Source organism: Triticum aestivum, chromosome 7D (assembly GCF_018294505.1).
Source record: "Triticum aestivum cultivar Chinese Spring chromosome 7D, IWGSC CS RefSeq v2.1, whole genome shotgun sequence".
NCBI classification, from domain to species: Eukaryota; Viridiplantae; Streptophyta; class Magnoliopsida; order Poales; family Poaceae; genus Triticum; species Triticum aestivum.
Genome location: NC_057814.1, coordinates 86,521,625 through 86,534,333, shown reverse-complemented (window position 1 = coordinate 86,534,333; position 12,709 = coordinate 86,521,625).

Sequence of the window (12,709 nt, the reverse complement as noted above, 5' to 3'; positions counted from 1 at the left end):
CAGTTCTTTGAGCTGCGACTTTCAACAAGAGAGGACTTGGGAGACGGCGCACTACTTTGCTGACTTCAGGAAGAACTTTCAATATAGCTCAAGGCGGCCAGTCCCCGGGCTGACTAGTCGAACCCGGTGCCGGACAAGAATTCGAAATGTAATAATACATTCAAGGATATGACACTCGTCAGTCATAGATAAATAAAAAGGCAGTCCCCGAGTACTGTTCGGGGGGCCTGTTGGTTTGTACTTAATACAAAAAGGGTAGCGTGATACATACTGCTTTTCAGCTGAAAAATCATCTTAGGAGGTTTGCGTTCCATGGTCGCTCCGACTCCTTGCCGGAGTCGTCTCTCTTGCGTGCTCTTGGTTTTTGCGCGTCGATCAAGTAGTAGGAGTCGTTGCCGAGTGCCTTGCTGACGACGAAAGGGCCTTCCCAAGGGGCCGAGAGCTTGTGTTGGCCGGCTGTTCGCTGGATCAGCCGGAGCACAAGGTCGCCCTCTTGGAAGGATCTTGGCTTGACCTTGCGGTTGTAGTAGCGGCGTAGCCCTTGCTGGTAGATGGCGGACCGGCTGAGGGCTAACAGCCGGCCTTCTTCTAGTAGGTCGACGCCGTCTTCTCTTGCTTCTTTGGCTTCCTCCTCCGTGTACATGGTGATCCGAGGCGAGTCGAACTCGATGTCTGTTGGGATGACAGCCTCGGCACCGTACACAAGGAAGAATGGAGTGAAGCCGGTTGACTTGTTGGGTGTAGTGCGCAGACTCCAGAGGACAGCCGACAGCTCTTCGAGCCAGCAGCCGGCCGATCGCTCCAGTGGTACAACCAGTCGGGGCTTGATGCCGGAGAGGATGAGTCCATTTGCTCGCTCGACCTGGCCGTTTGACTGTGGGTGGGCAACGGACGCTAAGTCTAGTCGGATGCCCTGCGTCGCGCAGAAACGTGCCAGTGCGCCTTTGGCGAAGTTCGTGCCGTTGTCGGTGATGATGCTGTGCGGCACGCCGTACCGAGTAGTGATGTCGGTGATGAATGTCACAACAGTCGGCCCGTTCAGTTTCTTAATCGGCTTGGCTTCGATCCACTTTGTGAACTTGTCCACAGCAACGAGTAGATGTGTCATGCCACCGCGGGCTGTCTTGAAAGGGCCCACCATGTCCAATCCCCAGACGGCGAAAGGCCAGGTGAGGGGAATGGTCTTGAGTGCAGAAGCCGGCAGGTGTTGCTTGGAACTAAAAACTTGGCATCCTCTGCAGCTCTTGACTATTTCTTTAGCATCCTCCAAGGCAGTCGGCCAGAAGAAACCGTGGCGGAAAGCTTTGGCCATGAGGGATCTTGAGGCTGCATGATGGCCGCATTCGCCTTGGTGGATGTCTTTGAGGATTGCCACTCCTTTTTCTGGCTCGACACAACGCTGGAAGACTCCAGTGACGCTGCGCTTCACAAGCTCTCTGTTGATTATTGTATATGCTGCGGCTCGTCGTTGCACTAGTCTTGCTGAGATCTTGTCAGCCGGCAGCTCTCTGCTGACTAGGAACTTGAGGATGGGCTGGGCCCATGAGGGAGCTGTGACTTCTTCTTCTGTTAATGTGGCCACCATGACTCGGGTGGGTGGGTTGGGCGCTGAATTGGAGTCGGCCACCGCTTCTTGTGTCGTTGCAGTCCCCGGGCCGGGTGCGACTACGGCAGTCCCCGGGCCAGTCGTCGAACTCCCCGTGCCGCCTGCGGGATTTTTCGAGTCGGATCCGGCTGTTTCCGGTGCAGGCGGCACGAAGATGGAATCCGACTCTGGAGACGGCTTGATGGACGGCTTGAGGAGGCGCTGGAGGGAGACTCCAGTCGGTATGGCTTGTCGGGTGGAGCCGATCCGTGCTAGGGCATCTGCTTGGTCGTTGTCGGCCCTTGGCACGTGAAAGAACTCGCACCCTTCAAAGTATCCGCTCATCTGCTGGATGAGGAAACGGTAGCTCGCCATGTTCGCGTCCTTGGCGTCCCAGTCGCCAGATGATTGCTGGACCACCAAGTCTGAGTCGCCGTAGCACAGGATCCGGCGTAAGCCGAGTTCTTTGGCTAGCCGGAGCCCATGTACGAGCGCCTCGTACTCGGCCACGTTGTTGGAGGCGGTGAAGTGGATCTGCAGCGCGTACTTGAGCTTGTCGCCTTTGGGAGAGGTGAGGACGATGCCGGCTCCCAAGCCGGTGCACATCTTGGACCCGTCAAATTGCATCCGCCAATGGGTAGAGTCGGGAGCCGGCGGTAAGTACTGGGTCTCGGCCCAGTCGACGAGGAAATTGGCCAATGCTTGCGACTTGATGGCGGTGCGGGGCTGATAGAAAATTGTGTAGGGCGCCAAGGCAATGGCCCATTTGGCCACCCGGCCGGATGCATCCCGGCTGCCTATGATCTCAGCGAGCGGGGCAGTGCACACAACCGTGATGGGGTGCTCTTGGAAGTAGGGCTTCAATTTCTTGGCAGCGAAGTACACCCCATAGCACATCTTCTGGTAATGCTAGTTTTGCTTTGAGCTGGGCAGTACTTCGCTGAGATAATAGACCGGCCTCTGGACTAGCTGGGCTCGGCCTTCCTCCGGGCGCTGGACCACAACAACAGTGCTGACGACTCGGCTTGTCGCGGCGATGTAGAGGAGCATGGGCTCCTTCTCAGTCGGCGCAGCCAGGACAGGCGGAGTGGTCAACATTTTCTTCAACTCATGGAAGGCTTGGTCGGCTTGATCATTCCACTCAAAGTGAGTGGATTTCTTCATGAGTCGGTACAGAGGGAGAGCCTTCTCTCCTAGTCGGCTGATAAAACGGTTCAGGGAGGCTAAGCAGCCAGTGAACTTCTGCACATCTCGTAGCTTGGTGGGAATCTCCATCCTCTCGATGGCCTTGATCTTGACAGGGTTGCACTCAATGCCGCGTTCGGAGACCAGGAAGCCCAGCAGCTGGCCGGCTGGCACTCCGAACACGCACTTCTCGGGGTTGAGCTTGATCTGGAATCGGCGCAAGTTGGCAAATGTTTCTTTCAGGTCTTCCAGCAAGGTACCGCGCTTCTCTATCTTCACCACAATGTCGTCTACGTAGACGTGGGCATTTCTGCCGAGTTGTTTCAAGAGACATTTCTGCATGCAACGCTGAAAAGTGGCACCGGCATTTCTCAAGCCGAATGTCATTGTCAGGTAGCAGAAAGCTCCAAAGGGTGTGATGAAGGCAGTCTTCAGGCGGTCAGCCGGGTCCAACTTGATCTGATGATACCCTGAGTATGCATCCAAAAAACTTAACAGCTCGCATCCGGCTGTGGAGTCTATCACTTGGTCAATCCGTGGCAAAGCAAATGGATCTTTTGGGCAGGCCTTGTTCAAACTCGTGTAGTCTATACACATACGCCACTTGTTATTCTTCTTCAGAACCAGAACTGGGTTGGCAAGCCATCCTGGAAAGAATACTTCCATGATAAAGCCGGCGGCAAGGAGCCGGGCTATCTCTTCTCCCACAATTCTTCGCTTCTCTTCTGATAGTCGGCGGAGGGGTTGCTTGACCGGCTTCGCATCAGCTCGGACATGCAGTTTGTGCTCGGCGGAATCCTTCGGGACACCCGGCATGTCCTTTGGGGACCATGCAAAGATGTCTCGATTCTCACGGAGGAAGTCGACGAGCTCGCCTTCCTATTTACTGTCCAAGTTCACCCCAATCACGGCGAACCTCTCCGGGTGCTCCGGGTCTAGAGGTATCTTCTTCGTCTCTTTGGCAGGCTGGAAGGGGCCCTGCGCATCACAATCCTTGGGGTTGGGCGACAAGGCCGGCTGCTTGCCGGCCATGGCCACAACCCGTTCCAACATCTTCTTCTCTTCTGCCACCACGAGGGACTCGGCCAGCCGGCTGCTGGCCATGGCACACTCGATGGACTTCTTGTAGTTGCCGGCTACCGTGATGATCCCCTTCGAGCTCGGCATCTTCATCTTCAGGTAGGCGTAGTGGGGCACAGCCATGAACTTGGCCAAAGCAGGTCGGCCAAGTAGTGCATGATAGGGGCTCTCCAAATCCACCACCTCGAACCATATTGCTTCCTGGCGAAAATGATCTTTGTCTCCGAAGAGAACATCCATTTTGATCTTGCCGATTGGAGAGCAAGATAGGCCGGGTACGATACCATGGAAGACGGTGCGGCTCGGCATGAGCTGCTTTGCTTTGATGTTCAGCTTCTCCATGGTATCGCGGTACAGTATGTTGATACTGCTTCCGCCGTCTATAAGGACGCGGGAAAATCTGGCAGCTCGCCTCTCCGTCGCGAGGGTGACGTCCAAGACCATCGCATAGGAGCCAGGCGAAGGCATCACCTCTGGGTGGTCGGCCTGGCTCCAGCTGATTGGCTTTTCTGACCAGTGCATGAACTCGGCGGTGCTAGAGGCGACTGCGTTTACTTCTTGGTGCTGCCGGCGTCGGCTGCGCTTGTCGTCGGCTTGACTAGTGAAGACGACATAGGCGGCGTGCTCTTCGGGGAATTCGTCTTGGATGGCGCCGACTGCCGGCCGAGCCGCCGGCTGCTGGGGGGCTGGAGGCGGCGGGCCGGGAGGCGGAGGCGGCACCATCCCTTCGCCCTTGGTGATGCGGGTGAGCCAGTGGCATTTCCGGGTTGTGTGGTTGGACGGCTTCGCGCCGCTGTGGAACTTGCAAGGGGCATCGAGTGCTCGTTCGTAGGAGAAAGACGGCTGCCAAGGCGGCCGGCCACCCTTCTTCTTGGGAGCGGGCCGCTCTTCGGGCTGCTCGTCTTCAATCGTGGCCACCTGCCGACTGGAGGAAGTCGGCATGGGGCCCTTGCGCTTGTGGTCGTTCTGTTAGGGGCGCCGGTTAGGGTCGCCAGCCGGCGTCTTGGGAGCCGGAGCAATTACTTTCCCCGAGGCGTCTACTCGCAGCTCAGTCTTCATCGAGGAGTAGGCGGTGGCGTATTTGTCGGCGATGACCAGCAACTCATCGAGGGTAGCCGGCTCGTCGCAGAGGAGTCGGTGCTTGAGGAGGGTGCCCTCTCGGCACCCGGCGGTGAAGTACTCGATGGCTTGGACCTCATGCACTCCCTCGCAGGAGTTGCGGAGCTCGGCCCATCGCGTGAGGTAGTCGCGGGTCGACTCGTTGGGCCCCTGGACGCAGAGGGAGAGCTGGCGAGGCTTGGGAGGCCGCTTGTAGGTGCTGGTGAAGTTGCGGACGAAAACTTCGGTGAAGTCCAGCCAACTGTTGATACTGTAGGGCTTGAGGCTGTTGAGCCATGTGCACGCCGTGCCTTGCAGCATCAGGGGGACATACTTCACGGTGACGCGCCGATTGCCGTTGGCTATGCTGACGGCCGTGGAGTAGTCGATGAGCCAATCTTCCGGCTTCACTGAGCCGTTATACTTGGGCGTGTCTCTGGGGAGCGAGAACCCTTTGGGGAAGGGCTCGTCGCGGATGCGGGGGCCAAAGCATGGCGGGCCGACATCGTCTTCTTCTTCTAACGCCAAGGATCGGGCAAGGTGGTCGATCCTGTGGCGGGCGTCACTCTCGCCGACTCCTTCTCGGCGGCCGAGTCGGTCGCCGAGAGTCGGATGTGTGATGAGCGGCGGAGTGAGGCGTCTTTCTCTTCGAGGCGGGGGAGGGGGCAGGTTTCCTTGGTGCTCTACTGCTCAAGGGCGGCCCTCCGCGTCGCGCTCGATGGTGATGCGAGTCCGGCTGCGGCTGGCAGCCGGCTCCTTGTCTTTCTTCCGGCGCGCGCCGCTCGCAGTCGGCGAGCGGGACGTCGCGGCGTGTTCCCGGTGCGGGGGATGACTATCAGCACGGGCGCCGGCTTCGTGCCGTTCTGCAGCCACGTCGATCAGCTGCTGGATCCGTCTTGTCATGTAAGGGAGCTCATCGGCTCCCAGCCCATTGAGCTCCTCTGCAGCCGCCTGAGCGGCTCGCAGATTCTCGAGCGGGGTGGCGTAGATGGGGCGATCTGCGCCCAGCATGCTGGCAACGGCTGCGCCACGCTTCTGGACGAAGCCGGCTCGGCTCGGGCCGCTAGGCGGTGGCGTGCCGAAGGCGGCGCGGTCGACTTCGTGCTGGTGGGCCTCGGTGAGGCATCTCATCGAGGCTATCTTCTTGCCCTCCGCGATGAGGGCAAGGCGGCGTGCCTCCAGGGTCTCGGCATCGGCGTCGGCCGGGATGGGGACGGAGAGGTCGTGCATCGCCGCTTGCTGAGCGTCGCGGGCATCCTCGCCCGAGTTGGAGACGTGGCTGATGACCAGCACTATGGTGACAGCGCTGCTGCCGCTGTCAGCTCGAGGGAGGGGGTCGTCGAAGACCACCACGTCGGAGGGGTAGGCGTCGAGCGACGCGGTGTCGGAGTCGATGAGCATCGGGTCGGTGGAGCCGACCGACTCCACATCTGCAGTAGGCTCGCTGGAGACGTGAAGCTGGTCGAGGAGGCTGACGAGGCGGCTCTCGGGGTAGTCGGTGCCTGCGTCGGACGCAGGCTCGTCGGAGATGCGAGTCTCGCCGAGCAAGTCGGCGAGGCAGCTCGCTGCGCAGGCGTCGTCGACGCCTTGCAGTGCGTCAAGGCAAACGCCGTCGGGCGCAGCAGGCTGGCTGTGCTCGCGGGGGAGGAAGAGGGTTCCCGTCCAGAACAGGTCTCCGGACGACGGTGCACCTGGCCCCACGGTGGGCGCCAAATGTCGGGTGGTTGGTGCGACATATGCCAAGGGATGGCTTATCATTGTGGGAGCCAATAAAACGTCGCTGGTGCCCGGAAACGGGATGAGGCGAAGACATGCACGCCGGCGAATCTTACCCAGGTTCGGGGCTCTCCGAGGAGATAACACCCCTAGTCCTGCTCTGCGGGGTCTTCGCATGATCACTAGATCGATAAAAGGTAGCTACAATCGCTCCTCGAGCTGTTGAGATCAAGGGAGAAGAAGAACAAGGCTAGCTCTTGCTTCTCTCTATCTATGGTGTGTGCTATGCTTAGGAGGCAGCTCTATGCTCAGAGGCCAACTGTGCTAAGGTGCCCACCCTTTACATGGGTGCTCCGGGGGGTTTATATAGGCCTACCCCCCGGGGGTACAATGGTAATCCGACTGGGAACTGGTCCCAACCGTCAGTGTCTACGCTCGCCGGCTTGTCCGCCGGCTGCTGGGCCCCGCCGGCTGCCGGCTACTTGGTCGACAGGCCGGCCCCACCGCCTAGGGTCTTGTCGGCGGCTGCTTACTGTAGCCTCGCCTGTGATGACGAGGGCTTTGTCGAGGTAAGCGTGGCTACAGTGGGCCGCCTCAGGGGCTATCACTGTAGCCTTACCTCGTCTTGTCTCCTTAATGGGGCTCCTGCTTCGAGGAAGGGAGTAGCCGGCTTCTGGAGGCCGGCTATGCTCTTGGCCGACTGGGAAAGGCCGGGCCGCCTTCACGCCTCTCTCTGGCTGAAGGGGCCCGCAGTCCTCGGACCGTACAGGAGTGGGTCGTGGATGACGTCGAGGCTAGCATGGCTACAGTGCCAAGCCGCACGGGAGACGGCCGTCCCGTACGGCCTCCTGTAGCCATGCCCGCCTCGGGCTTCGGGGGTAGTGGGCCGCACTATGGCCACACACCGTTGTGTCGCCGTTATGTGGAAACAGCTTTGGGTGGTTGCGGTCTCGGCCGGCTGCTAGGAGCCGGCGTCCTTCTTGGCCGGCTTCTTGGAGTCGGCCACCCCGTAGTCGTCCTGGGGAGAGGTTGCTCGAGGCTGGGTCGCCTTCCGGGAGTCGGCTTCAGAGGTAGCCGGCCAGGGAAGGCGGCCCAATGCTCGGAGTGCTTGAAGGCCCAAAGGCCTGATAATTTTTCTGAAGAACCAGGGGTAGTCGGTTGGGCTACCCGTGGCTATTTACTCCGACAATGGGCCTTCTACGGGCCGTAGGGTCCATGGGCCTTCTACGGGCCGTACGATCCATGGGCCTTCTACGGGCCGTACTATCCATGGGCCTCATACGGGCCATAGGATCCATGGGCCTTCTACGGGGTGTATCATCGTTTCGCCAATCATGGGTTGTACTATCCGTGGACCATAACGGGCCGTTAATAGGCCGTATTTGATAACTCTATGAAAACAGCCCAACGGGTTTTTTTGACATGAAAACGGCCCAACGTATTAACGGTCCGCAAACGGGCCGACTGTAACGACGGGCTGAATTTGGCCCACAAGCAGAAAATGACAGTAACGGGCCGTATGTAACCAAATGCTACAAATGAGCCCAAGAATCAACGGGCCCTGAGAAGGCCGAAAGATAACTTGGGCTGGAAATGGCCCAATGGAATAACAGGCCGTTAATGGGTATAAAGTGATACACTATTTATTACGGGCCAGTTTCACCACGGGCCGTTAATGGGCCAAGAGTTACAAAGGTCCTCATATGGGCCGAAAGAAGTCATGGGCCACACATGGGCCGGAAGTTAAAATGGGCTGAATCATATTGGACGGCCCAGATGACGCTACTGGGCCTAATTCGGATAGGGCGTAACGGGCCCTGGGTTAGCGGGTTGTAAATGGGCTATATGCGAACAGGTCGTTAACAGGCTTTCCGTGGGCCGGCCCGCCACCTTTTGACCAAGTCAAACGGGCCGGCCTTTTCACAGGAATGGGCATCTGTTGGGCCGTGCCACGTGTCACCATATCATAGGCGCCTTTGGTCCAATGAGCGGATGACATCTGTCCCAACTGTGAGCCGACACGTGTTTCCTCCAGCCAATGATGATTTTACACGTGGAAAATCCCCATTGGTCGGGGCTGTTAACGGGTTATCGGATCCAAAACCCGACCCGATAGCTTAACGGCGTTCCGTTACGGTGGATGCCACGTGTCGGTCACCCTTGACGAAAGCACTTCTGTGACGCGCGATTTATCGTCATGGAAGTGGACACTTCCGTGATGATAATTTTGGTAATGTCATGGAACACTTCTACGACAGCACGGGTATGACTATCTTGATTCTGTCATAAATTTGTCATGGATGTACATGCATGACAAAAAACGCGACCTACTGTGAAAAACATGTATCATCACGGAAGTGTATTTTTTTGTAGTGTTAGACGCTTGAGTCTCCTTGAATATTTACTTGGGGTGCCTTGGGAATCCCAAAGCTTGATCTCTTGTCTCTCCTCCTTCTCCTCATATCGAGACCTGCTCGATCTTCGAATATAATAAAGCAAATCACTACTCTAAGTACTGTTGCAAACCAATTCATATTTTGTTTTTGCGTTATAGCTACTGTAATATAACTTTTCCATGGCTTAATCCACTGATAGGAATCGATAGTTTCATCAAAACAAGCAAACTATGCATCAAAAACAGAATTTGTCTTAAATAGCACAGTCTGTAGTAATCTGAACATTCACCATACTTCTGGTACTCCAAAACTTCTTCCAAAATTAGGAAAAATAAAAAATTTGTATAGAAATACATTCCAAAAAGTTTTAGAACCGTTTGACGTTCCAGTAAAAAAATGAAAAATCGCGCACTACAGCCAAAGTTTCTGTCCTGCACCGTACAAACCAACAAGCATTGTAAACATCCTAAAGGCAAACCTTGGCACATTATTTTTATAATACAATGGAATTGTACAAGGGGATAATTATGTTTTGTTGAAAAGTTTCTGTAATCAAGATTCACAAAGTTTCCGTGAGCATGAACATAGTTCAAGGCTAGCTCCCACTTTAACAATGCTCGTCTTTCTCACTTTCGCCTTTCTTTTTGAAAAAGTTTTAGGTTCCCCTTTTTATTTTATTTTATTTTATTTACTTTATAAAAGCACTCAACAGAAATAAATGACTCTCTAAAACTTCTGGGTTGTCTCCCTGGCAGCGCTTTCTTTAAAGCCATTAAGCTAGGCATATAGTGCTCAAGTAATGGATCCACCCGGATCCCAAGGTATATCAAAGCCAATTTTAATTAGCAATGATTTGGCATTTAGTAGTGAGCACAAAGTAACATAATTCAAGCAATGACGAAGTCTAACTCTCTTCCTATGCATCGGCATGTCATAAAAGAACAATTCATGCACATACAGTAAAGGCCAATGCATAGTATAAATAGTTTCTTGCAATTTTATCATGTGGGAAACATGGAGAGGTGGAGATATAGTTCCTCTCTCATAATAATTGCAAGTAGGAGCAGGAAGCACATCCATATTATATCTATCAAAATCATCATGTGTAGCGGTAAAAGGCAACCCATCGATATAATCCTTAATAAGTGCAAACTTCTCCGATATAGTGTAGTCGGGAGAATTCAAAAAGATAATAGGACTATCATGCGTGGGTGCAATAACAACAATTTCATGTTTAACATAAGGAACTATAGCAAGTTCATCTCCATAAGCATAATTCATATTGGCATCTTAGCCACAAGCATAGCAAGCATCATCAAAAAGGGATATTTCAAAAGAATCAACGGGATCATAACAATCATCATAGCAATCATCCTTCGGTAAGCACGAAGGGAAGTTAAACAATGTATGAGTTGAAGAGTTACTCTCATTAGAAGGTGGGCACGGGTGATCAATCCGCTCTTCCTCCTTTTGTTCTTCGCTCTCCTCCTCATCTTTTTCATCCAACGAGCTCACAATGTCATTAATTTCTTCTTCCATAGACTCCTGCAAAATATTAGTCTCTTCTTGGACAGCGGAGGAGTCCTCAATGTATGTTTTAACATAGGCATTAGAAGCATAATTATCATAACAATATTCAAGTATGGCAAAATTTTCGGATTTGTAAAGAGTAGCATCATACTTTTCAATCAAAGAAGCAATTTCATAAGCACCCTTAAAAGCAACAAATTCTTCAATTTGTTGAACATCATAGTAATTATAATGTAGCGACCAGACCTCAAATGGTCTGTGCTGCTGTGCACCAGTGTCATCCCTGGATCAGTAATGCTGACACGCACAGTACAAATGGAGGATTTATAACAGAGTAGCAATCACACACTTATTACATTGAGTATCTCCAAAGAGATTAAGTATGATAAATATGGCTTAAGGCCATCTAAAAACGATAACAGCGGAAGACTTGGAAGATAAGTGAGTCCATCAACTCCAGCGGCATCACTGAGTATAAGACCACGACCTAAGGTACCTTACTCGTCGTCTGAAAAGTCTGCAACATGAAACGTTGCAGCCCGAAAACGGGTCAGCACATGGAATATGCTGGCAATGTAACACATAGAGAATAATGAACAATAACAATGCTATACTACATGCATAAATGGCTGGTGGAAAGCTCTACGGTTAAGTTTTTGCGAAAAGCCAATTTTTCCCTACTTCAATGGAATAAATTTTTTATTTAACTATCATGGTGGTTGTGAAACATTGAGATGGTTGACAGCATCTCAATCCCAATTAGAAAGTCATCATTAACCCAACAAAATTAATTAAAAGTAACATGGTGATGAGATTCAAATGATAATCCAGGTACTAGATACTCAATTTGTCCATAACCGGGGACACGACTAACGATGATTAGTTTGTACACTCTGCAGAGGTTTGCGCACTTTTCCCCACAAGACTCGATCGCCTCCGCTTGATTCTCGCACTGCATGATGTTTGAGAAACGGATGACCGAGACACAGTCTTTCAGGAACAATCACTCTTTACTCCGGGTGGACCGGTACACCTACTTTCCCCTACATCTGCTAGCCCACCTCTTCAAGAGATCATGTAACCTACTCAACTATGCTAGAGCCCATAATAGCTTGTGGCTGCACACGGAAGTTTCTAGCATGAATAATCTTATGATCCCTTTGAGCCTGGGTGGCGGTCCTTATACAAACAGACAACACTGGATTCTCCAGGTGCCTCAATCCACCCAGATGTGAGTTTTAGTTGCCACCTTAGGTAAACCATTATTAACAATCTCACATCTGTCATGAATATCTCTCAAAACCAATCCACATCTACGAGCATAGCATGGCAATAATAATAGCAACGTAGAAGTAACTCCCAAGGGTTTGATAAAAGAACAGGTAATAGGTACTACCTCAACTACTTCCCAATTCAAAGTGTTACTTGCCTTGCTGATGATCCGCGAAACCTAGCGATTCGAAGTAACAAGCGGCACACTCCGGGTACTCTATCGCAAACAAACAAGCAGACAATCAGTACTCATCTAATGCACAGGTAAAACTCGAATGAAAAATCCAACCAGAAAGTTCAACTTAAGAACTCCGGTTTGCAAAAAGAATCAACTCGAACGAAGCAACGAAAGTCAAACAGCGAAAGAAACAAGCTTTGTTTACTAATCTGGATCTAGGTCAAATTTTACAGTAGCAAAAACTTGTTTGAGTAGGTTAAACGGAAAGAGAATTTCGAGACGAAACTCTAGGCGCTTGAATCGCCTGATTCCGATAAACGAGCGAAAAGTTAAACAGAAACGAAGATTCGATCAGAAATCATGATCTGAGATAATCGCGGAAAAATCCGACGAAAAAGAAAAACAGACGAACGGTTAAAGAACGGACGTTCGTTAACAGAGAAAATCCGACGAACGCGTTCGTTAAAACGAACGAGTCGGTGAACGCTCACAAAATAACAAAACCGAAGAAATAAACCGATCTAGGGTTTTTTTAAACGAACGGTTTTTTTTAAACAAAACCGGCAAAACGTCGGCGAGGTAGTACCTCGTCGGGGCGGGCTCCGGCGGGGCTCGGCTGGCTCCGGCGAGGGGCGGCGGGGTGCGGCGGGGCTCGGGGCGGCGGGCGGG